This window comes from Leucopleurus acutus (assembly GCF_964270905.1).
Source record: "Leucopleurus acutus genome assembly, chromosome: 11".
NCBI classification, from domain to species: Eukaryota; Metazoa; Chordata; class Mammalia; order Artiodactyla; family Delphinidae; genus Leucopleurus; species Leucopleurus acutus.
Window position 1 is genome coordinate 81,094,712 of NC_139152.1, and position 23,477 is coordinate 81,118,188.

The following is a 23,477-nucleotide window of genomic DNA, read 5'->3' on the forward strand; positions in this document are numbered from 1 at the left end:
CCAGCATGCCAAGCAATCTGGTTTGGGGGTGCCAGCTATTTACAGGAATTGTCTTGGAACGCCAGCTACCCAGCACCTGGAGACCCTGGAGCCCCAAGGATGTTTCAGTTCAGTCCCTCCCTTGGTAGGGGGAGGAAGCCTAACTTCCTCAAGAAGGTGACCTTGGGGATTGCCCCTCCAGCTGGGGGAAGAGCAAGGCCCTGAGCCCTGTTAGCCTCTGGCCCAGGCAACTTAATAGTCCACTAGGGCTGCCACAGTATGGAGTGGTTTAAACAACAGAAATGTATTTCTCACAATTTTGCAGGCTGGAAGTCCAAGATCAAGGTGTTGGCAGATTTCGTTTCTCCTGAGGCCTCTCTCCTCGGCTTCCTTCTCATCACTGTGTCCTCGCATGGGCTTTCTTTGAGCACATGTGCTCCTGGTATCTCCTCCTCTTCCTATAAGGACCAATCTTATTGTTAGGGCCTCTCACTTATGACCTCATTTAATCTTAATTATCTCCTTAAAGGGCTTATCTCCAAATCAGTCACATGGAGGGTTAGAGCTTCAACCTGTGAATCTTGTTGGGGGTGTAATTCTGTCTACAACACCAGGTAAGCACACAGGGTTATTTGGGACAACCCTGCTCCTTACATAATACTTAGTCAGCTGATTAAGCAAAAAGTGGTATGACATAATAGCTTTTATTTTCATTTCTTTGATTACTATTGAAATTACGTACCTTCCACATACTTATTGGCCAGTTCTGTTTATGAACTTTGCCCATTTTTCTTTGGGGATATTAGTGTTTTACTCTTTAATCTGCCAAATATTTTTATAGAGAATGTCTTTTACTCCATTACAATTACCATGGTTTTTTTTTTACTTGACTATGTTGATGACATAATTTGCATTAATATAAAAGATATTTGTTGATTATCTCCCCAGTATCCACACTCACCCCCTTCCCGGTAGCCTCCTAATGCTCTTCAGGGGATACAAGTGGGTCCAGAAAAGCTGGCTCCACCCCCAACCCCAGCTGTGGTATAGACCTTGACCAAGTCTATCAGCATAAGCCATGCCCTATGATTGGTCCAGGGTGGGCATGTGACCCAAATCGGTCTAATAAGGTGCTTTAAATACTGACACAAAGACACTCCTATTCCTAAACAAGAACAATGAAACACATAACCTCAGGAGCTACTGTCAACCAGCTTGGGGAATCCGTTTAGGATAAAGCTCGCAGCAAAGACAGCAGAGAGGAGAGCAATTTTTCCCAAATTTTACACTTGTCTCATCCTTTTTTAGTGCCTCACTTGTGTCGAGTTCTCCCAATATATTCAATTTAGCTTTCACAGGAACAATTCTTTTTTCCACAATCATATTTTATCAGTGTACACAAATGCTTAATTAGATTGCATAAATACCGAAACAAATAAAACTGACATAAACTGGTTTGGAAACATGTTATTATCTGAACAAAACTGCAAGAACACACCAGAGCAAACTGATCTTGAGCGTTCGTCCTTCTGTGGTCATCAGTCAGTATGTTTTACAGAGGAAATGATGAACTTTTCTTAATCTGATGAATTGCTTAAGTGGAGATTGACCAGCTGAATGCAACTGAGTTTAATTTCTTTGTCATTTCATTTAGAAATTTCCCATAAATACTTGCACATAAAACTGTTCTAGTTTCATATTTTTGTTGTTCATTTATCAGGTCCTAGTGGTAAGGTTACGCTAACTTTATAGAATGAATTTGATGGTATCATTTATTTTGACATAATTTACAGAGCATAAGAATTTGGTGTTTCTTGAAGAAATGCACGAATAACATTAACAGATCTCAGAATCTCTTTTGGAGGTAATTCTTTTATAAGTTCTTCCAGGGTTGCTTTTCTTTCAGATTTTCTACTTCTTGAGTCAGTTTTAGTAATGTGTTTTCTCAGAAAACCATCTACTTCATTAGGAAGATTTCTAAATGTATTACCATAGAGTCAAACATGACATTCTCTTTTAAATTTTTCAACTTTTAACTGCAGAAATTTTTATGCACACATAAAATGAGAGAGAATATGTAATGGATCTCCACATATACACTACCCAGCTTAAAAGTAATCAACATTTTTGCCAATATTCTTTCATTTATTCCTCAATCACCTTTTATAAATGGAGCCCTATATTTTTTTCAGCTTTACTGAGGCATAATTAACAAATAAAAATGTAAGATATCTAAAGTATACATAATGATAATTTGATAGGCGTATATATTGTGAAAGGATTCCCCCAATCTTGTTAATTAACACATCCACTTTATCACATATTTATCTTTTTTTTCTTGGTGAGAACATTTAAGATCTAAAATCTTAGCAAATTTCAATAACACAATACAGTATTAACAACCATAGCCACCACGTTATACATTAGATCCTCAGACCTTACTCATCTCATAGCCAAGAAGTACTGTAAATTTTTTTTGTTTTGTTTTTCCATACGCGGGCCGCTCACTGTTGTGGCTTCTCCCGTTGCGGAGCACAGGCTCCGGACGCGCAGGCTCAGCGGTCATGACTCACGGGCCCAGCCCCTCCGTGGCATGTGGGATCTTCCCAGACCGGGGCACGAACCCGTGTCCCCGGCATCGGCAGGTGGACTCTCAACCACTGCGCCACCAGGGAAGCCCGAAGCACTGTATTTTAAAACAAGTCCCAGCCTTCCTATTGTTCCATTCGTATAAACTTCAGTAATTCTTCTTACAGAAGAGAACTTTTTAATATAAAAGTTTAACCACTTCTATGCCTATAATTTTATCTTATTTCTCTTTAAAAAATTTTTTTCTCTTTCCGTCTCTATTTTCCCAAGGTTTTCTTGACAAAGATATTGGCTTTTCAGTGAATTGGCTCTTAAATTAATGTATTAATTCTACAGTTTTTCTGTTTTCTAAGTCAGAGATTTCTGTTAATAGTTTACTTAATATTTCATTCTTACCACTGCTTTCCTTAAGTTGGTTCAGTTTGTTTTTCTTAGGTTGAATGCTTGCTTGTTGAATAATGAACTCCCTTAAGAATATCAATTTGCTGAACACAATTTTGGCCTCATTCCTTATGATGTTCTCATTTCCCATATTCTCTAAATCGTCTATAGTTGTAGTTTTTAATCTCTACTTTAAACTATGAAATATATAAATTGTTTCTTCTTTTTTTCCCATTTCTAAATGAATGTGTGTTTGTTTACAATGTCTATTAATTTTATAGCATTTATTACCTTTCACTCACCTCCATTATTATATCACATATTATAATAACACTATATTTTAGGAAAATTATTATTTTTAAATTATATATATTCACTTTAAAGAATGTTAACACATTCTGTTTTGTGTCTACAATTAGTCAATTAATTAGACTTTATTTGGTAAATTTTGGCACTCTCCACCAACTCTTTAAAATATTGCAATACTTTAATACTATGACTTTCACTTTGATATATGTCTTGGTCATCTAGACCACATCTTTAAGAAACTTCTTGCCAAGATGACATTGTAAGTATATATCTTGAGGTCCTCTCTTCTGCTCCTTTATTGATAGATAAAATACAAAAGAGGACTTCCCTGGTGGTCCAGTGACTAAGACTTCACACTCCCAATGCAAGGGGCCCAGGTTCGATCCCTGGTCGGGGAACTAGATCCCACGTGTCGCGACTAAGACCCAGTGCAGCCAAATAAATAAATAAATATTTTTTAAATAAATAAAATACAGAAGAAAATAAAAGTCACAGCCATGTTAACTAGACATTGTGGTGGTCATTTTGCAACATACACAAATATCAAATCATTATGTTGAACACCTGAAACTAACACAGTTGACCCTTGAACATGGATTTGAACTACATGGGTCCACTTGTACACAGATTTTTTTCTCAACAGTAAATGCTACAGTACTATACCGTCCACAGTTGGTTGAACCTGCCAATGCTGAACCGTGGATACAGGAAACTGAGGATGTAGAGGAATCACAGATACCGAGGGCCGATGGTAAGTTATACCCAGATTTTTAGAATTTTAACTGTGCAGAGTGTCAGCGCCCCTAACCCCTGAGTTGTTCAAGGGTCAACTGTATAATGTTGTGTGTCAATTATACCTCAATTTTTATTTATTTTTTTAACTTTAAATTTTACATTTGTTTAAAAAACAAAATGAACAAATGCCCAGAACTGGAACAGAAATACAAAGCATTAGATGTAGCAGTGAAAGCTACAGGCCTCCTGGGCTCCAGGTCAAGAAGCAATCTGAAGTGGCCAGAAACTCAGCTTCTGTGGGGTTAACAGGTCAGGTTGATACTGATAATATTAATAACCAGCACAACACAGGCACCAAACAGTGAGCATGGATGCAGCAACCTCTAGAATAAACTCTGGATGGAAACAAACAATTGGGCCCGCCCAGAGCATACAGGCTGACTATCGCCCCTAGCGACAGGAATAGGAATACCCCTTGGGAGGCCAGGCTCCTGGCCTGAGACCAGGGCCTGTAGTGAGGCTCCCCAACTCAAGAAAGGAAACTGAAAGCAGCGGCTGCCTGCGACCTTGACCACGGCATCTGTGATGCTGCAAGCTTAGGAGGGCACACTTCAGCCTTTCCACTTGGCTGCCAGCCAAGCTGTCTATGGGCTCAGTGACTGTATCTGTGACATCCCCAACATCATTGTGGGGCAGGAGCACCAAGCAGCCAATATAAGACCTGGGGACCCCACGGACCAGGTGGAGACAAACCTCAAAACCACAAGAGTCGGGGTGCAGGGGATCAGAGAGAGAAAATAGGCAGAGAGAATAATAAAGATATAAAATCTTCCTTTCAAGAAGGGCCTGCAAACCGAAATCCAAAACACAGGAAGAAAAGTAATGTTAAGAAAGAACACCAACTCCATTACAATCAATGGATGAAATCGCTGTTAAAAGAAAATTAAAATGACACACTTTAAATTTTTTTTAAATAAATGTATTTTAGTATCCTCAAGAAAAGTAATTTTTTTAATTTTTAAGTAGCCATGAAAAAAAAAAAGAACAAGAAATTATGAAACTAAAAGAGGCAGAAGCAAAACAGGAGAAGGTTGATATGGAAAAGAAAACATCAGCGAGTAACTTTTTCAAGAGAGCTCTATGCGTGGTATGTTTCATGAGCCCTTACACATCTGTCATTCTGCTATGTTTACACCTGAAAAACAACTTGGCTGAGTATAAAATTCTCAAGCTATACCTTCTATCCCCCAAATGTATAGTCATCATTCCATTTCCTTCTGCCATTTATCTTTGCAGGAAAGAAGGCTAAGGCCAATCTGTATATTTTTCTTTAATAGATTTACAAGGGGGCAAGGGAGGCTGTCTGAATGCATCTGAGGTTCTTTCATCTTTGCAGTTCAAAGAATTTGTACCAGTGTGTCTAAGTATGGTTTTCTTTTCATTCATTTTGCTGGTACAGATTGAGTCCTTTTTATGTTTATTTATCTGGTATTGCTTCTATATCAGCCAGTGTTCAACTGTGGAAAACACAACCCACAAGTTTAAGCAGAGAGAAATTTATTACAAGGTATTAAATTATTTACTAAATTGCCAGGAAAATGGAAAAAAAAGGACTCTAGACCTGTGTTGTCCAATACAGGAGCCACAGACAGCTGAGTGCTTGAAATGTGGCTAGTCTCAGGTAAGATACGCATCAGTACGAAAAAAGTGATATCTTGACTACATGTGGAAATTATACTATTTTTTGATATATTGGGTTAAACAAAATATATTATTAAAATTAATGTCACCTATTTCTTTGGACTGCAACTGCAGCTACTAGAGAAGTTTAAACGATGTACGTGTGTTCTTACATTTCTATAGGAGAGTGCTGCTCTAGACTGACCTTCCGTGAGTGACTCCCAGATGCACGTCTGAGAACTGGGCTGCCAGTACAGCTGCTGCTCCGGCCCCCACAGGGCAGTGTAGAGTCAGGAGGCTCCTGCCAAGACAAGAGCTGTTGCCACACCAGCTGGCTCCAAAACTCTGCCGCCTCTGCCCCCACCAGGAAGCCGACCGCCAAACTGGAAAGCTGCCTCCAGAGTTGCCTCTGCCATAATCAGCACCAGCAAACTGGATGCCTCTGACCTCCCTACCTGCTTCCCTCCCACACGACTCACTTCTAAATCCAGTCTCACTTGAGTGCGTCATCTTGGAAGAACCTAAATCATATTTGAAACTGCAGGCAACTGTGGGAAGAGTGGGACTTGGCTCTACATACTACTAGAGGGTTGGAATGCGTTTTGAGCAAGCGAGTCTGCAGTAACTAGCACTGCTTCCATTAAAAGCGCTCTTGTTTCTTCATTATGAACACAAATCCTTCTTGGATTGAATCACTGTAGGTCTACTATGTGCTTTCCCATTATCCTTCTCTTCAGTCTAGGAAAACCTCTCAAGTTTCCTCTCAATGTTACCACTTCCATTTTCTACAGTATTAGTTTGGCTCCTTAATACTTCCAATTAGGATTTTAATTTTTCTAATAAATATTAGTTTCCTCAGAATTCTATGATGAACAGTACAAAACTGGAAGTTATAGAAATGTATAGCTAGGGGCCCCAACCGAGTCTAGGGATGCTGTTCTTTTTTCTTTATTCAACAGTAGTTTTTTCCCTAGACCCCATGTCTTGTTTCATTTTATTGTTTGCTTATCTTTGAAAGAAAAGAGATTAACACTTAATTGGTATTTGCCCAGTATGTATCATCCCATTCTCTGTCCTTCGCCCTCAAACCAAAGGCCAATCAGTTTTGCATTGAACAAGTTGGATTTATTACCAGTTGTAGTAAGACAGAATTATGACATGGGGAACCACAGGGCAATTCAGTACAAGGATGTAGAAAGAACTTATTTTTGGATTTGGGCTTTGATTGGGTGATGTGGCGAATTAGGCAGTGTCAGAAAGCCAGGACAATTTTATCACTGTGTATCTTAGTAAGACTGATTTATAGGGAGGGCAGAATGGAGCAAGGTGGAAGGTATAATCGACAAGGAAACAGCCATTACTCATTTTAGCTGGCAGAGGCTTCTTGGTATTTTGTGACTTGGACAATGTTCATGTGTTGTCTGTGTTCAGACATAATTACCAAGTGCTCTTTGTTTTGGCTTTGAAGCATCCTGGTCATGGAGTGGCCCTGTCTGATGCTGATGTCCTGTGAAACTACTCATGTCCAACAAGAGCACATCAAAACTTAACTGAGCGCAGGCCAGCCTATAATGACACCAAGGGCTAGTTCCTGAATGTCAGGGACTGCTTTTCTCCTTCGCATCACTTAGGTGCTAGTATAACTCCACTCTGAAATCCGCTTCTGGAGAGAAAGCTGTTGACAGTTCCTTGGCCCAATTCCCAGGATCAAGCAGAAATTCATCTAGTGTTACTGCATCTCCACTGTTGGTTCTCTCACTCTCTGAACAGATGCAAAGTGTCCTAGCTTTAACTCGTACTAGGGCTCATCTCCAAGATGAAATGCACCAACCCCAATCCCTTCGTGCTTTCCTGCCATTCATCTCTGGAAATTACAGACTATGAGAGTATGAGGAAAGAGAGATACCCATGGGAACTGTGAGGAGAGGAATACTCCAGGCCTCTCCTCCAGCAATACCCAAACTGTACAGGTAAGGTCAAAACATACCCTGCATTTTGAACCAGGGTACGGGCAGTAGAAGACTGAAAAATAGTCCTTTGAGAATTTTTTTTAATTTTTTTTTTTTTTACTTAAGTATAGTTGATGTACAATATTATATGATTACAGGTGTATGGTATAGTGATTCACAATTTTTAAGGTTATATTCCATTTATAATTGTTATAAAATACTGGCTATATTCCCCATGTTATACAATATATCCTTGTACCTTATTTTATACATAATAGTTTGTACCTCTTATTATTTTTAAACAAAAATACTTCCTCTATTTCTGGCCACATTGCATTTCTCAATCCATTTCCACTGGCTGTTCAGTAAATGAAAGTTCTCCCAGGTTCTGCCAATACATTAAAAGTTTATTCTAGTTTTTGAAAATGTATTGCCTTTTCTTTTTTTGGAGAAGATATACCAGGAACTTGTAGCCAGGCACCATGATTTTCAATTGGAAACTTGTCAATCCAAATCTGTATTGAAAACATTCTTACCTTGTCCAGCTTTCCATGCCCAAAGATATCTCTGAGAAAGATACCAAACTTGTCTTAGCAACTCACACAGGAGTCTGGATCACCCACTGAAGTTCACTAAAAATGGCTATTTAATTAGCATGTCTAACTACTCCCTGCTTATCTTTATAAAAACGAACCAAAAAAAAAAAAAAAAAAACGAACCAAATGTTAATGTAATCTTGGCCTGCTGAGATAGGACACAGAATGTGGAGAATGATACGTGATTTTTCTCTGTTCAGGCACCACATAGACAAATAGAGAGACCCACATCTACACCTGTATATACAACTGGAGCTTGTTTGGGATAGAGTGATCCATGTGTGAGATGACTTAAAACCATGTCATATGAGTAAGAGTTAATGGAACTGAAGATGGCCAGCCTAAAGAAGAGAGGATTTGGTGGCAGGAATGGGGGATGGGGCTTCAGGGCAAGTAGAAATATAATGGTCTTCAAATATTTGAAGGCCATCAGATAGAAGGATTATTTTAAAGGCAAGGACGAGGTAAGGACCAGAATCAATAAGTGGAAGCTTTAAGAAAGAGAATCACAGTTATGAACTTCCTTATAGAGCTGGGCTCCATTAAAACAGACTGTCACTAGAGGTGTCTTCTTACCAAAAAAACTGATTAGCAGGGATTTTTATAGAGGGGATTCAAGAATATACTGGGTGATTCATCTAGGGGACCTTTAATATCTTTTCCAATCTTAAAATTTAATGATACAAAGAAAGACTAAGGAGGAGACTGTGGATAGTAAATGTAATGTGGGATCGCAATTTGGATTCTGGACAGAAAAAGAACATTCATGGGGAACCTGGCAAATTCAGATAATGTCTATAGATTAGTTAGTAGTATTGTATCAATGTTAATTTCCTGGTTTTGATCATTACACTATGGTTATATCAATATAAGATGTTGACATTAGCAGAAGCTGAGAAATGAGTATTTGGGAACTCTGTACTATTTTTGCGACTTTTCTGTCGTTATAACATCATTTCAAAATAAAAACTTTTAAAATATTAAACAGAAATATTAAAAACTTCAGAAAAACAAAGAGTCCATAATACCAAGGTTCCAGAGAATAGTCTGTTACCTACCTATCCCTCAGGCCCGGCCTTCCTGTAATTTTCCTAAAATTACTGTTTATTTAATCAGTTTACCAGACAGGCTAAAGTTGGTGGTGTACACCAGGTAATAGTTTTATTTTTCTCTAATCACTCCTTCCCAACATGTTCTGTCAAATCATCCTTCCCCACCTCTGGGCAATATCTCAGGTCTACCCGAGATTTTTAAACTTACTTTCAAGAATTAAAACTCATTAGGGAATTCCCTGGCAGTCCAGTGGTGAGGACTCTGTACTTCCACTGCTTGGCTGGGGTTTGATCCCCGGTCTGGGAACTAAGATCCCACATGCCGCTTTTCACAGACCAAAAAAAAAACTCATTAAAAAGTCCTGTTTAAAACTTCAATCACATACTCAAATCAGAGTCCCCCATCACCATACCCCAGCTCCACCCCAACCTAAGGCATAGTGACTACAGCCTACAGCACGGAAAGGAAGTACTGTCTATCCTTCCTCCATCTCCTTCACTGTCCTTCCCCCCCACCTCCCCCGCCACTGCTGCTTCCGGCTTCTCCAGGGTCAAAGCATGGGGCAGGGGGATTAGAGGAAAAGAAGCAAGTGTTTCTTTCATGGCCGGTACTGTTACAACACAGCAGACCCTGGTCTTGAGGTAGGAGCCCATTTGCTGGCTCTCTCCAGTGGGGTCATTTGTGGGGCTTTCAAAGGCTCACTGTGCGGACTAGCCAGCTGGAAAGCCCCCTCCAAAGCAAATGCACTCTCCCACTTCTCCCAGAAGTTTCTTGCAAACTGCTCAGCTCCTACTCAGAAATATATCATAGAGCAGCTTATTGCTGGGGTCCCTTCACCCCACCAGCAATGCTCCTGGTTCAAGGCCAGCTGTCTTCCACCGTAACTCCTGGAAGACGCATGTCCTCACCCCTAGAAGTTCTGGTAGCGCAGACATGCTCACTGTTGCCCTCTTCACTCATTTAGGGATCACTGTTTGTTCTGACCAGCCTCCCGCATTCCAGACTCACCAGGCAGGAAGCAAGCACCAGGTCCCACTCATTCATATCCCTAAATTCCAAAGACACACATCCATTTCTCCATGAATTCTCCACCCTGCTCTATTTCAATCCCAGGGTACCACTGGAGCCCCCAATTCTCTCAAGGGTCACCTCATAAGAAGAGAAAGGGAAATGCCACAGTACCGTCCACTACCCCAGAGAGTCTTTAATCAAACCCTTTCTCCTGCATGAGTTGGAAGTATGTGATGGAAGGTTGATACCAGTTTTGCTGTCTTTTCACAATTTCTGCATGCATATGGCAGCGCTAGTACACCATGCAGAAATCTAGGGATAATTATCACTTTTTGTTCTCAGCACTGGGGCTTCAGATGAAATATCAAGACACCATGAAAAATTCCATTTGATATCCTGTTACACTTAAAACACACCATGAACGCCTTCCATATAAACCCTCAGCCCTCAGCAGGGCTATCTGCAGACTACACAATGAGAAACAGAGAAGCTGTGACTACTGGCACAGTGCTGCATCTGGGCTGCTCAGATAAGACTTTGGGAAAGATTCAAACCACAGCCTTTTGCAATAGTTACGCAATCACTTCCGGCCCACTGTCATGCTGAATTCATTCCAGAAAACTGAACCTTCCTTAAGAGGCTATCAGAAAACTAAAGTAGAAAGGGTTGTAACTGATGTGTAGAAATATCCTTTGGGGGACTGAAAATATAGGAGAAGAAAAGACTCAATTAGGACAAAATAGCTTTATACAGTTAAAGGCCATTCTGCAAAGAAGAGAATTAATAAATCATTCTGAATCGTCCCAAGGAAGATGTTATAGAAGCCACAGAGAAGCCAGTTTTGGGCCCAATAATATTTGTTCATTCACTCATTCATGCACTGACTTCCTGCTTTGCTCCAGGATCTGAGTTGGGGCTGGTGTTGCCATGGTAATAAGATTTGGTCCTTGCCTTCAAGGAGCTCAAAGAAAATCTCCATAATGGAATAAACACAGGAAGTAGTATGACCCCCCCTGGATCCCATACTTGTATATCCTGGATGACAGTGAGGAGAGATGATTCAAAATTCAGGAGTGGGAGGAAAGAAGCAATGAAAGAGCTGATCTTTAGAGCCCCTCCAACCCACCTAAACCTGAAGTTCTACCTATGCTCTGGAAGGCGTCGACATAAGGCATGATGTCCTGCTGGCAATGTGCATAAAATACAATGAGAAAGTGAAGGAACTGACTTGGTTGCAGAAATTAATTTCAGACCAGAAAAAGGAGCAAAAATATACAGAGCCCAACATGAGGGATGTGTTCATCAAAATGCAGAGGACACTCAGTAACAGGATTTCCATCAAGGAGTCCTAGTGCAGCAGAGGAATTCAGGTAGCTAATGAGTAATGGAAATGCTTAGAAATGGTCTATATGTGCTTGTACTGAAACACAGAACGAGGGACAAAGATTTACAAAACTTGTCCAACAATATTAAATGGGACATTTTCTGCCTCTACACTGTGACTGAGGGAGTGAGGGTGCTTAAATAATGTGCTGGACACACCAAGACATCCACCATTAGCTTATATACAAGAAAGAGTGCCAACAAGATTGTTAGTCCCATGGTGTAGAAAATTACGCCACTGCCCTCCCAAACCGCGTAGGAGGAGCTTCCAGAAAAGCAACAGTTTGTCATGTGAGGTAACGTATTCACAGGTTCCAGGGCTTAAGGCAGGCACATCTGTGGGGGGCATTTTTCTGCCTATCACTAGAGGGTTTGATCTGTGTTTCCTGGAATTTGGGGAACACAGAGACTGGTGCCTGATTCTCACCTAGTAAAGCCCAAAGGGGAGAGGCCGGCTGGAGCTATCTATGATGGAGAGCAAAGAGAGAACACTGTACTGCTAGGATTTAGAGAGGCAACATGCCAGGTAACCTGGGCTAAATGGATGTTGCAGAGGAGAGCCAGGCTAGAGCCTCCTTAAAAGCACCCCATCTAAGAACACTGCCCACCAGGGTCCAGACTGCCTCAGCAAAAAGGTTACACAGTGTGAACTGCTGGAGTAGGGTTGAGGGCATGACACAAGAGGGCAGCAGGAGACTACCTCTCCCACATCAGGAAATGTTTCAACCTCAGAGGTCTCCAACAGGGTGGGTGTCCCCAAAGAACCAACAAAAGCACCCTATTTGATAAATGGTCAGTATTTGGAATGTCGACTATGCAGAGGGTTTTTGCAGACTAACACCAACTAGGTTTATTTTAAAAAAAAGTTCCTCAACTTCTAGCCCCTCCTTGCTACCTAACCCTGGAGCATCTAGCAAGTAGATGCAAGAGGTAGAAAGAGGAAGAAAGAAAAGGCAGACACTGCCTCCCCCACTTCCCACTTCAAGACTCTGGGAGGACATGGAAGGAGAATCTTTTAATAGACATGCGATTGAAGTCTTGATTGGGCTAGAATTTTTAATAACTGAAACTGCTCTAATCCCCCACGTCCAGAAAAACAAAAACCTGAGCCACCATCCAGGAGCTTGGAATGGAGTTTATATCAAGGTTTTATTTGAAGGCAGTGGTAAGAAAGAATAAAGTTGTTTCCTCCTGGCAGAGCACCCAAAGCCAGTACATCCAATATACTGATCACATTTGGGGGTTGGGGCCCATCTAGGATCCTTTAAGAATCTGAATACTGCCCAACAGATGTGCACTTGCTCAACAAAAAACTGTAGACACATAAAAGAGAACCACCAATCCATCTCAGAGAGGCTAGAGCAGTCTTTGATGGGTGAGATTCTGCCCAGAGACTTACCTATGCAATGGCACCTAAACTTCCCTGGGAGGGTAAGCTCTATGCTGTGCTTTGTTTTGTTTAATGTCAGACTTGATTTAGGGCTTGACAAGTGAGTCTAGTTTTAAGCGAGGAAAGGAGGGAAAGCATTCCAGGAGGAAAGCATTACACAAAGAAAGTGCTATAGACTGAATGTTTGTGTTCCCCCAAAATTCGTATGTTGAAACCTAATCCCCAATATGACCGTATCTGGAGGTGAGGCCTTTGGGAGGTGATTAGGCCATGAGGGTGGAGCCCTCAAGAACGGGATTAGTGCCCTTATAAAGTGACCCCAAAGAGCCCCCTTTCCCTTCCACCACGTGAGGACATCTATGAATCAGGAAGCAGGCTCTCCCCAGACACCAAATCTGCCTTGACCTTGGACTTCCCAGCCTCCAGAACTGTGAGAAATAAATTTCCGTTGTCAATAAGCCACCCAGTCTAGCGTATTCTGTTCTAGCAGCCGGAACAGATTGACAGAAGGAAAGCAATGGGATAACAGGTGGGAATGAACAGGGCAACTGCAAGGAAAAGAGACCAGAGGTACTTGACTAGAGCAAAAGATGAGTGTCCAGGAAGTAGGAAAAGGAAAGTTACCTAAGTAGGGCAGAGTCTTTAAAGATGGCAAAAGAAGTTTGGGTTTGTTGCAATGTATAAAAAAGAACCATTAGGGCTTCTGAGACTGAGAATTGGCACATAAAAGTGTTATGTTCTGTTCTGTTAATGAAAATAAGCAAAATGGGTTAGAAGAGAGGAGTGGGGGTGAGAAAAGCTCAGGATCTGCTGCCGAATTCCTATGGTGACTCTGCTTTTTGAATGGAAGTTGGGACCTGTGATGGGACAAGTAGGATGCACCTTAGATCAACAAAAAGAATATCTGAATTAAGGACATCCCAGAAAATCTTTGGTAATTGTAAGTACAGTCATGTAGCAATGAGGAGGTGTGATTTCTTAACCCCTCCTTCTTTGTTATAACATGTTGCAAGATGAGATCTCCCCAATCCTTCTGAAACTGGCCACTTTGCAGACACGCAGGAAGTTATTTAGCAACAGTTGCACCATTGTGAGGTTTCATTCCTTTCCAAAGCTATGCATTAGTTAGAATTCTATTTACAACCATTCATCTCAAGCAACCAAAACAAAACAAAATTATTCTGAATGTGAATAAACTAGGTGGCTACCTCCATGAAGCTAAATTTCTCAGAAAGTGCCACGCTCCCTTCTTCATTCTTATTGCACAGTTGGGCATCATGGGTACCAGCCATGCCAACAGTATTAATACTTCTCAGGAAGGACAGTATAATTCCTCTCTGGGAAAACGTTTCTCACACACACACACTCCATTTAACAATATAACTATTAGATAATTAATAAGTACCTACTGTATAGCACAGGGAACTGTACTCAATTCTCTGTAGTGACCTATATGGGAAAAGAATCTAAAAAAGTGGATGTAATGGCGGACTCCGGGAGGGTTCCCACAAAGGAGTACTTCCCAGAACTTCTGCTGCCAGTGTCCTTGTCCCCGCGGTGAGCCACAGCCACTCCCCACCTCTGCAGAGACCCTCCAACATATTAGCAGTCCTGTTGAAGTCCTTCAATCAAATCCTGCTAGCCTTCAAAGTCTGATTCTCTGGGAATTCCTCCTCCCGTTGCCAGACCCCCAGGTTGGGAAGCCTGATGTGGGGCTCAGAACCTTTACTCCAATAACTGCTGGACCATAGCGGATGAGAGAATATGGAGCAGACTTGGACCCAAGCCATAGACTAAAACCAAGCCCAGCCAATCCCAGCCTCAATCAGCTGAACCCCAGATGAAAACTGAAGGAAGGTTCAATCACAAATAGTTAAATAAAGGCAAATCCAAGTAACCTGCACTTCTTGGCCCTGAAGATAATGGCCAGCATCAAAGCCACAGGAAGGGCACTGAGGTGATAATGATGATGAGATGAGCAATGGCATGTGCACATGGGAAGGTGTTCGTAAACACCTAAGAACATCGTAAGATGCTCTGAAAACACAGAGCATCTTTTCCAGCCTTCTTTACCTATGTGCAAGTTCAGTGATAAGGAATGTGCCCTCTACTTATTAGTCATCACTGAATGGCTCTGGATGAGAAGGAAATAATTGGGAAACTTCTGGAAAAGACAATCTACTTTGAGAAGTGAAGAATGGAATCCTTGGGAAGAAGATGAAAAAAATGAGCAAAAACACAGACTTCAGATATTAAATAAGTCCACAAAAGAGAAAAAAGACTTCCATGTACAAATCTGGGGCAAAGCTGCCATTGGTTTGTATTTGGGAGCATATTTTTGAAGGTTTACTTGAGCCCACTGATGTGAATGCTCAGCGGAGAGAAGGAAATTTAGTTGTTGGAAGAACACATTACAGCTTCATTACTGGTCCAGCTGTGGTCCCCGGGTACTTCTCTGTTGATGAGAATAATGTGGTACTCGTTCTAAATGGAAGAGAAAAAGCAAAGGTCTTTTTTGCCACCCAGTGGTTACTTTATGCACAAAATTTAGTGCAAACTCAAAAACTCCAGCATCTTGCTGTTGTTTTGGTTGCAAATGAACATTGTAATAATGAATGGATAAACCAATTTCTCAAAAGAAATGGAGGCTCTGTGGAACTACTTTTCATAATATATGACAGCCCCTGGATTAATAACATGGATGTTATTCAATGGCCTTTAGGAGTAGCAACATACAGGAATCTTCCTGTGGTGGAGGCAAATTGGTCAATGCTGCATATGAAGGGCCATACTTGTGTAATATTGTAGGAACCATTTATGAAAATTCATCCAGACAAGCACTAATGAATTTTGAAACAAGATGGGACTGATAAGCTTTGTTGGGTTTCAGCAACAGAACAGTGGCAGCCTCAAGAAACAAATGAAAGCCTTAAGAATTATCAAGATGCTCTGCTTCACAGTGATCTCACATTGTGCCCAGCAGGAGTAAACAGAGAGTGTTACAGAATATAAGAGGCTTGCTCCTATGGCTCCGTTCCCATGGTAGAAGACGTAATGACAGCTGGCAGCTGTGGAAATTCATCTGTTTACCATAATGCTCCTCTGCAGTTACTCAAGTCCATGAATGCTCCCTTTATCTTTATTAAGAACTGGAAGGAACTTCCTATTTTAGAAAAAGAGAAAACTATAATTTTACAAGAAAAGATTCAAAGAAGAAAAAGGTTACTTCACTGGTATCAATATTTCAAAGCAGAGCTAAAAATGAGATTTATTAATATTGTGGAAAGTTCACTTTTAAAGAATAATAAAGGTTAACTGTAATTCAAAAATTAATTAATTAAAAATTTTAAAAGTGGATATGTTTATGTATAACTGATTCACCTTGCCTGTACAGCAGAAACTAACACAATGCTGTAAATCAACTATACTTCAATAAAAATTAAAAAAAAAAAACTATTGTATAACCTTAGCTCTCTCTGTCTTGATTTCCTTATTCAACTCCCACTACCATTAAGTTCCCCTCCATGCACTACAGCCACATGAGGTTGACATTAAGTTTGACATAATTTTCTAAGTTTTGAAGCAGTAGAAGAAATTACAAATGACAGGACCAATCATTTTATCATTAAAAATTCAAAATTTATGCTAAAATTTTTTTTAATGGAAAGAAATACAAAAGACAAAATAATATTTATAGTAATTAAATAAGCAAAGGGTTAATACCTACGTTAAAATGCACTTGTGAAAATTTCATAAGAATTCTACTAAGGGTCCCTGGACACAAATGAATATATGGCATAATCAAAGAGTTTGCATCCAAAAATAGAAATTATAATTAGTAGACACAATATGGGGAAATGTTCAGTCCACCTAATAATCAAAGAAATAATCATTGAAATAACAACAAGGCACCACTGTATACCAATGTGATTTCAAATTAGAATACCCAGATAAGGTAGTGCACTTGTACCTGCATAGAATAAAAAGGTATGATAATGATTTTTGAAAGAAGAGTTAACATAGTAAAGAACTATTAAAATGTTAATGTTATTTGATTCAGAAATCTTATTTCCATGGACTTATTCTAAGAAAATAATGCAAAAGTTTTTCCTAAACTTACATAAAGATTGGCAATATACTACTATATACTACTAAAACAAAACAAAACAAACCTGGGCTGTCTGCCTTATAAGTTTGGAAATGGTGAATAAACAATGTTCCACCTAATTAATAGAACAAAAGAATCCTTAAAACAAATGAGAACAGATTGATTCTTGGGTAGCAGGAATGTGAGTGAATTTTTCTCTTTTATTTAAAGTTCCACTGATGTTGCTATAATAATGTTTGTATAGTTAATTTCTGTCTTAATCAGTGTACTACTATGGTACCCACGATAAAGAACATTCCTTTCTTCTTTCCTCTCCTTTTGCCCTTCTCTGTAGCATTGGCAATTCAAAACAATCATTAAGTAATCCTCAGTTTACATTATAAATGCTCCATAGAAAGACATTTCAAAACATGCAATCTATTAATTTGTCCTTGGATTTCAACTTTCCAGACCAGCCAATTCGGAGTTTCCTACGCCCAGCAAGACTCGTCATTTCTTTATTATCTGTCAATTTATTTCATTTTGCTTCAGGAAATTATCACCCTGAAGTAGCATGTGTGTATTATTTTACTTCTAAATATAACTAGAAAGCCATCTGTGAAAAGTAGAGATATTTTCCTGAATCATTACCACTTTACTTTGACAATCAATAAGCACTTTTTAGAGTGACATTGACATTCTGAACTAAGAACTAAGCCCAAAGAACATGACACAGAGTAAGAAGTTTTTCAAGTGGGCCCAGTAATATATAAAGCTGCTTTAAAAGGCATTCATTTCAAATCAAAGCAGATCAAAAGTACTAAACAATGGTTTGTTTTGTAAATCATGGTCTACAAGTAGCTTAGAACTAGAATTTCTCAAGGAAATTGTGCCATTTAAAACGCAATCATCTTTATCCTAATGGGATGTGTTCAGCCAATCAAGAGAGGTAATGTCCTTGGGAGACTCAGCAGAGTTAAACAAAAATATCATTACAAGTTTCTTTATACATTTAATATTGAAAAGGAGTAGGAGAGCTGAGACTTTTATATGAGAACACAAAACATTTTGAATTAGATTTTAAAGTGGTCTAAATAATTCAAAAGTATAGTTCTCTTACTTGAATACGTTTTTTAAATTCATGCAAGATGTTACAATTTTAAAATATATTTAGAGCCCCAAATATTATAGTTTCATATCATTTCATGTAATACATGAAAGTTATCACTAATTTTATCACATTACTGATTTTTTTTCATCAAGGAAATGGCCTCTTGGTTATTAAGAGGCCACGTCCATTTCACAGGAATCATGTTTCCACAAGGGAACTTCCACTATAGCAGTGGTTCTCAATCCTTGCTATATATTAGAATTAGCTGGGGTTCTTTAAAAAAATATAGGTTTCACCAAAAACCTATTCATTCTGAAGGGGTGGAGTGGAGAACTTGCATCAGACTTTATAAAAGCTTCCTCTGAGATCCTAATGTTCATCCAGGGTTGAAATCACTACAGTAAACTCATACTTCTATTCTCTCTCCCCATCCCTCACTTACTCATCCCCAAGTGAAAAATTTACCTGCCTTGTGAGTGTTTAGACTATGACATACATTGGTTCTTGTTCCTCCACTGGGTAGCATTAATGCTTTAAAAAGCAGTACACCATTTCTTACACAGTTAAACAAATACCATATGATCCAACAATCACACTGCTGGGAATTTACTCAAGAGAAATGAAAACATAAGTCCACACAAACACCTGTAGACAAATGTTTACAGCAGCTTTATTCATAATAGCCAAAAACTTGAAACAACCCAAATGCCCAGCAACCGGCAAACAGATAAACAGTGATACATCCACGCAATGGAATACAACTCAGTGATACTGATAGATGCAACAACATGGAGGCTACATGATGTACAATTCCATTTATATAACATTCTAGAAGCAAAACTGTCAGGGCAGAAATCTGATCAGGATTGCCAGGGTCTGGAGGTAAGAGCAGAAAGGAGGGGAGACTGACTGCAAAGGCACAGAGGGAACCTCCTGGGGTGATAGAAAGGCTATACATCTTGATTGTGATGGTGGTTACGTGATTCTATACATATGTCAAAACTCATCCAACTATACATTGGAAATGATAAATTTTACTGTATTTATATTATATTTCAATTTTTTTAAGTACCCAGTTATGTATTTCTTCTCTGTCTGCTCACACAGTTAGGGATCACAGAGGGTAAGGCAGAAATTCTGAGTATGCTAGTCACTCTAAACACTCAAACTCTCCCTCAGGCAGTTAACCCAAGGTCTAGAACCTGGGGAGAGGAAGCCCAAAGGTGAATTCAACCACATTTTCCAATCCACTTTACAACCAGGCTGATATGTCCATCACCTGAATGACCCCTGAATCTACTTCTCAAATAGTTCTAAATTCAGGGGGTAAGAGAGGAAGGTAGAAATAATCATCACTCCAACTCCCCTCTCCCCAATATATGGCTATAATGATCAGGAAATCTTGTGAGATCAATACTACACTAAATTAGGGCAATCAAAATAACACATGGAAAGATGAAGGCAGACAGAAGGTCTTAACCTCAGTACTTTTATGAGTATTGACTGTGGTAGGCTGCAACACATCATGCCTTGGCTGACGTTTACAGACACAAAGCCAGTTTCCATTAGCATTAATAAGAAGACTTTTCTGACAGACTTAGATCTAAGCAGGTGTGACTGAATCAAACACTAATTTGCTGGAAAAAAAGTATTTTCATATCATGCAAGACATACAAAACTTCATTATACAGGGTTATTATGCATTGGTGGAATAATTTTTACTTCCTATAAGTTATTTATTAGAAAGGACAGTAGACCAGGGGTTGATGTTACATAAGACAGTTAAGTACACATAGATCACAGAGGACTGGCCTTTTTTTTTTTTTTTTTTTTTGCGGTACGCGGGTCTCACTGTTGTGGCCTCTCCCGTTGCAGAGCACAGGCTCCGGACGCACAGGCTCAGCGGCCATGGCTCACAGGCCCAGCTGCTCCGCGGCATGTGGGATCCTCCTGGACCAGGGCACGAACCCGTGTCCCCTGCATCGGCAGGCAGACTCTCAACCACCGCACCACCAGGGAAGCCCAAGAGGACTGGCCTTTTAATTAAAGCATCTGGGTATTAACAGGCAGCAACAGTTCAGCAGACCCAGGTTCTATTCCTATTCTATTCAAAACTGTTTTGAACTTCAGCAGTTCAAGGGCGAAGGAAAGAATTGAGCGTAAATCTCTTGAAATCATTTGGCTTGTCAACCATAATTTGTTAATTACATAACATATTTTAGAGACTGAAATTCTGGCTTCAAATACAAAAGAGTGAAAAGTGTTTCAATAGATTAAAAAAAAGAATTGGAATGCAATGCATGAGCCTTGATGGTTCTCAAAAAACAAGCAAAAAAACAATAAAAGACATTTTGGAGAAGATGAGGGATATCTGAATATGAACTGAGTATCAGATGATGTTAGGAAATTTGTTCATTTTTTTGGTGTGATAATGATATTGTAGTTATGTAAGAGATTATCCTTATTTTTATGTGATATATGCTAAAATATTAGGGGCCAAAGTGTCCTGATTTCCATAATGACTTCAGATGGTTCAGAAAATTATATACCATATATTTTTTCATACACATATACACATTCATAAACACAAAAATATTTAAATATATGTATACTTATGCATATAAATACACATATAAATATGGATAGACATGGAAAATACAGTTAAATAATATTGTTGAATGTGGGTATATGAGAGTTTATTGTATTTTCTTTCAATTTTTCTTTAAATCAAATTTTTCATAATAAATTTGGAGAAGAATGTAAGCATTCTATAGAGGACATGTCATCTTCTTGGCTTTAGGAAGAGAAATAACTCAATGAAATGGTAAATCAAAGGTTAAATATAATTTAAACACAACAATGTTATTATACTTATAGTTCAGTGTATACTGAACTATACACTTAAAAATGGTTAAGATGGGGGCTTCCCTGGTGGCGCAGTGGTTGAGAGTCCGCCTGCCGATGCAGGGTTCACGGGTTCGTGCCCCGGTCCGGGAAGATCCCACATGCCGCGGAGCGGCTGGGCCCGTGAACCATGGCCGCTGAGTCTGCGTGTCCGGAGCCTGTGCTCTGCAATGGGAGAGGCCACAACAGTGAGAGGCCCGTGTACCGCAAAAAAAAAAAAAAAGGTTAAGATGGTAAAGCTTCTGTGCTTTTACCGCAATTTTTTTCTTTTTAGGAGAAAGGGGAAGGACCTAGAGAAAAAGCTAAATCAATATAAAAGAAAAATAGGAAATCTTCAAAGCCAGGCTAGAACACCAAAAAGTAAGAAAGGACAAATATTCCAACCTGTCTATAAACATTATACCAGAAAATGAGAAGATGATACTAAGAGAGGATATCTGGAGTGCAAAGAAACCTTACAGAGGAGGGGCCAAGGTATGGGAGAGAAGCTTGGAGTGAATTGTGTCCCCACCAAAATTCATATATTGGAGTCCTCACTGCCAGTACCTCAGAATGTGACCTTATTTGGAGGTAGGGTCCTTGCAGGTGTAATTTGTTAAATTAAGATGTGGTCACACTGGAGTAGGGTGGACACTTTATTCAATGTGACCACTATCGTATTTGGACACAAGACACAAACACACTTAGGGAGAAGATGATGTGAAGAGACACAAGGAGAAGACGGCCATCTGCAAGCCAAACAGAGAGACCTGGAGCGGATCCTTCCTTCACAGACCTCAAAAGGAACCAGCCTTGCCGACACCTTGATCACAGACTCTGGCCTCCAGAATTGAGACAATACATATCTGTTGTTTTAAGTCACCCAGTTTGTAGTATGTACTTTTGTTACAGCAGCCATAACAAAACATACACCCCTCAAAGGAAGCCCAGGTCAGAAAACTGCTCAGAAGCACCCCACTAAAGCTGTTAAAAGTCTATCAGGAATTGGGGAACCATCCTGAAAACAAGGAATGCTACACAAGGTCATTACAGACTATGTGGACAGATTGGAGAGGGAAGACTGAAGCTGTCAGGGCAGAGATCTTAAAACCTTATTAAATAAGTTTGGCAAGATGAAACAGCTATTTTAAGAAGAGACACATAGCACGAGGAACTCCACTCAATACACTGTAATGACTTATATGGGAATAGAATCTAAAAAATAGTGGATATATGTATATGCATAACTGATTCACTTTGCTGTACACCTGAAACTAACACAACATTGTAAATCAACTATGCTTCAATAAAAATTAATTTTAAAACAACAGACACAGGTATTACTTATGTCCTGAGGAAACAGGCCTGGGAATTTTAGAAAGTAAGGACTTTAAGATGCAAAGAGAGAGAGAGAGAGATGGTAAGGGCAAGACAATAATATATTGAATCCAGGCCTAACCACGTGCTAGTCTGATGGGAGAATATCTCCTAGGTAGAATTACACATTTTAGGAAGTTGAAGGCAGACAAGATGCATGTCAACAATTAATGCTTTAGGCAAAGCCAGAACTCCTTGATTTCACCTCTCTCATTATGAGGAAAAGTCACAGTAGAAATATCTAATAAGAGTATGTTAGGTGGGCTTCCCTGGTGGTGCAGTGGTTGAGAGTCCGCCTGCCGATGCAGGGGACGTGGGTTCGTGCCCCGGTCCAGGAAGATCCCACATGCCGTGGAGCGGCTAGGCCCGTGAGCCATGGCCGCTGAGCCGGCGTGTCTGGAGCCTGTGCTGTGCAACGGGAGAGGCCACAGCAGTGAGAGGCCCGCGTAACGCCAAAAAAAAAAAAAAAAGCAGCAAGGGAAAAGCAACAAATAATATACAAGGGAATCCCCATAAGATTAACAGCTGATTTTTCAGCAGAAACTCTGCAAGCCATAGGGAGTGGCAGGACATATTTAAAGTGATGAAAGGGAAAAACCTACAACCAAGATTACTCTACTCAGCAAGGATCTGATTCAGATTTGATGGAGAAATTAAAACCTTTACAGATAAGAAAAAGTTAAGAGAATTCAGCACTACCAAACCAGCTCTACAGCAAATGCTAAAGGAACTCCTCTAGGCAGGAAACACAAGAGAAGGAAAAGACCTACAAGAACAAACCCAAAACAGGTAAGAAAATGGTAATAGGAACATACATATCAATAATTACCTTAAATGTAAATGGATTAAATACTTCGGCCAAAAGACACAGACTGGCTGAATGGATACAAAGACAAGACCTGCACATATGCTGTCTAAAAGAGACCCACTTCAGACCTAGGGACACATACAGACTGAAAGTGAG

General features: G+C 39.8%; 1 pseudogene across 1 annotated transcript in view; it reads left to right on the top strand.

The window, feature by feature from the left end:
- Positions 1–16,774, top strand: part of LOC309968957 (ribitol-5-phosphate xylosyltransferase 1-like) — a 35,646-nt pseudogene extending 18,872 nt beyond the window's left edge. Inside the window, exon 2 of the transcript in view lies at positions 15,229–16,774. The product of the transcript in view is annotated as a ribitol-5-phosphate xylosyltransferase 1-like (transcript). The remainder of the gene's footprint in view (positions 1–15,228) is intronic.
- The last annotated feature ends 6,703 nt before the right edge of the window (positions 16,775–23,477 follow it).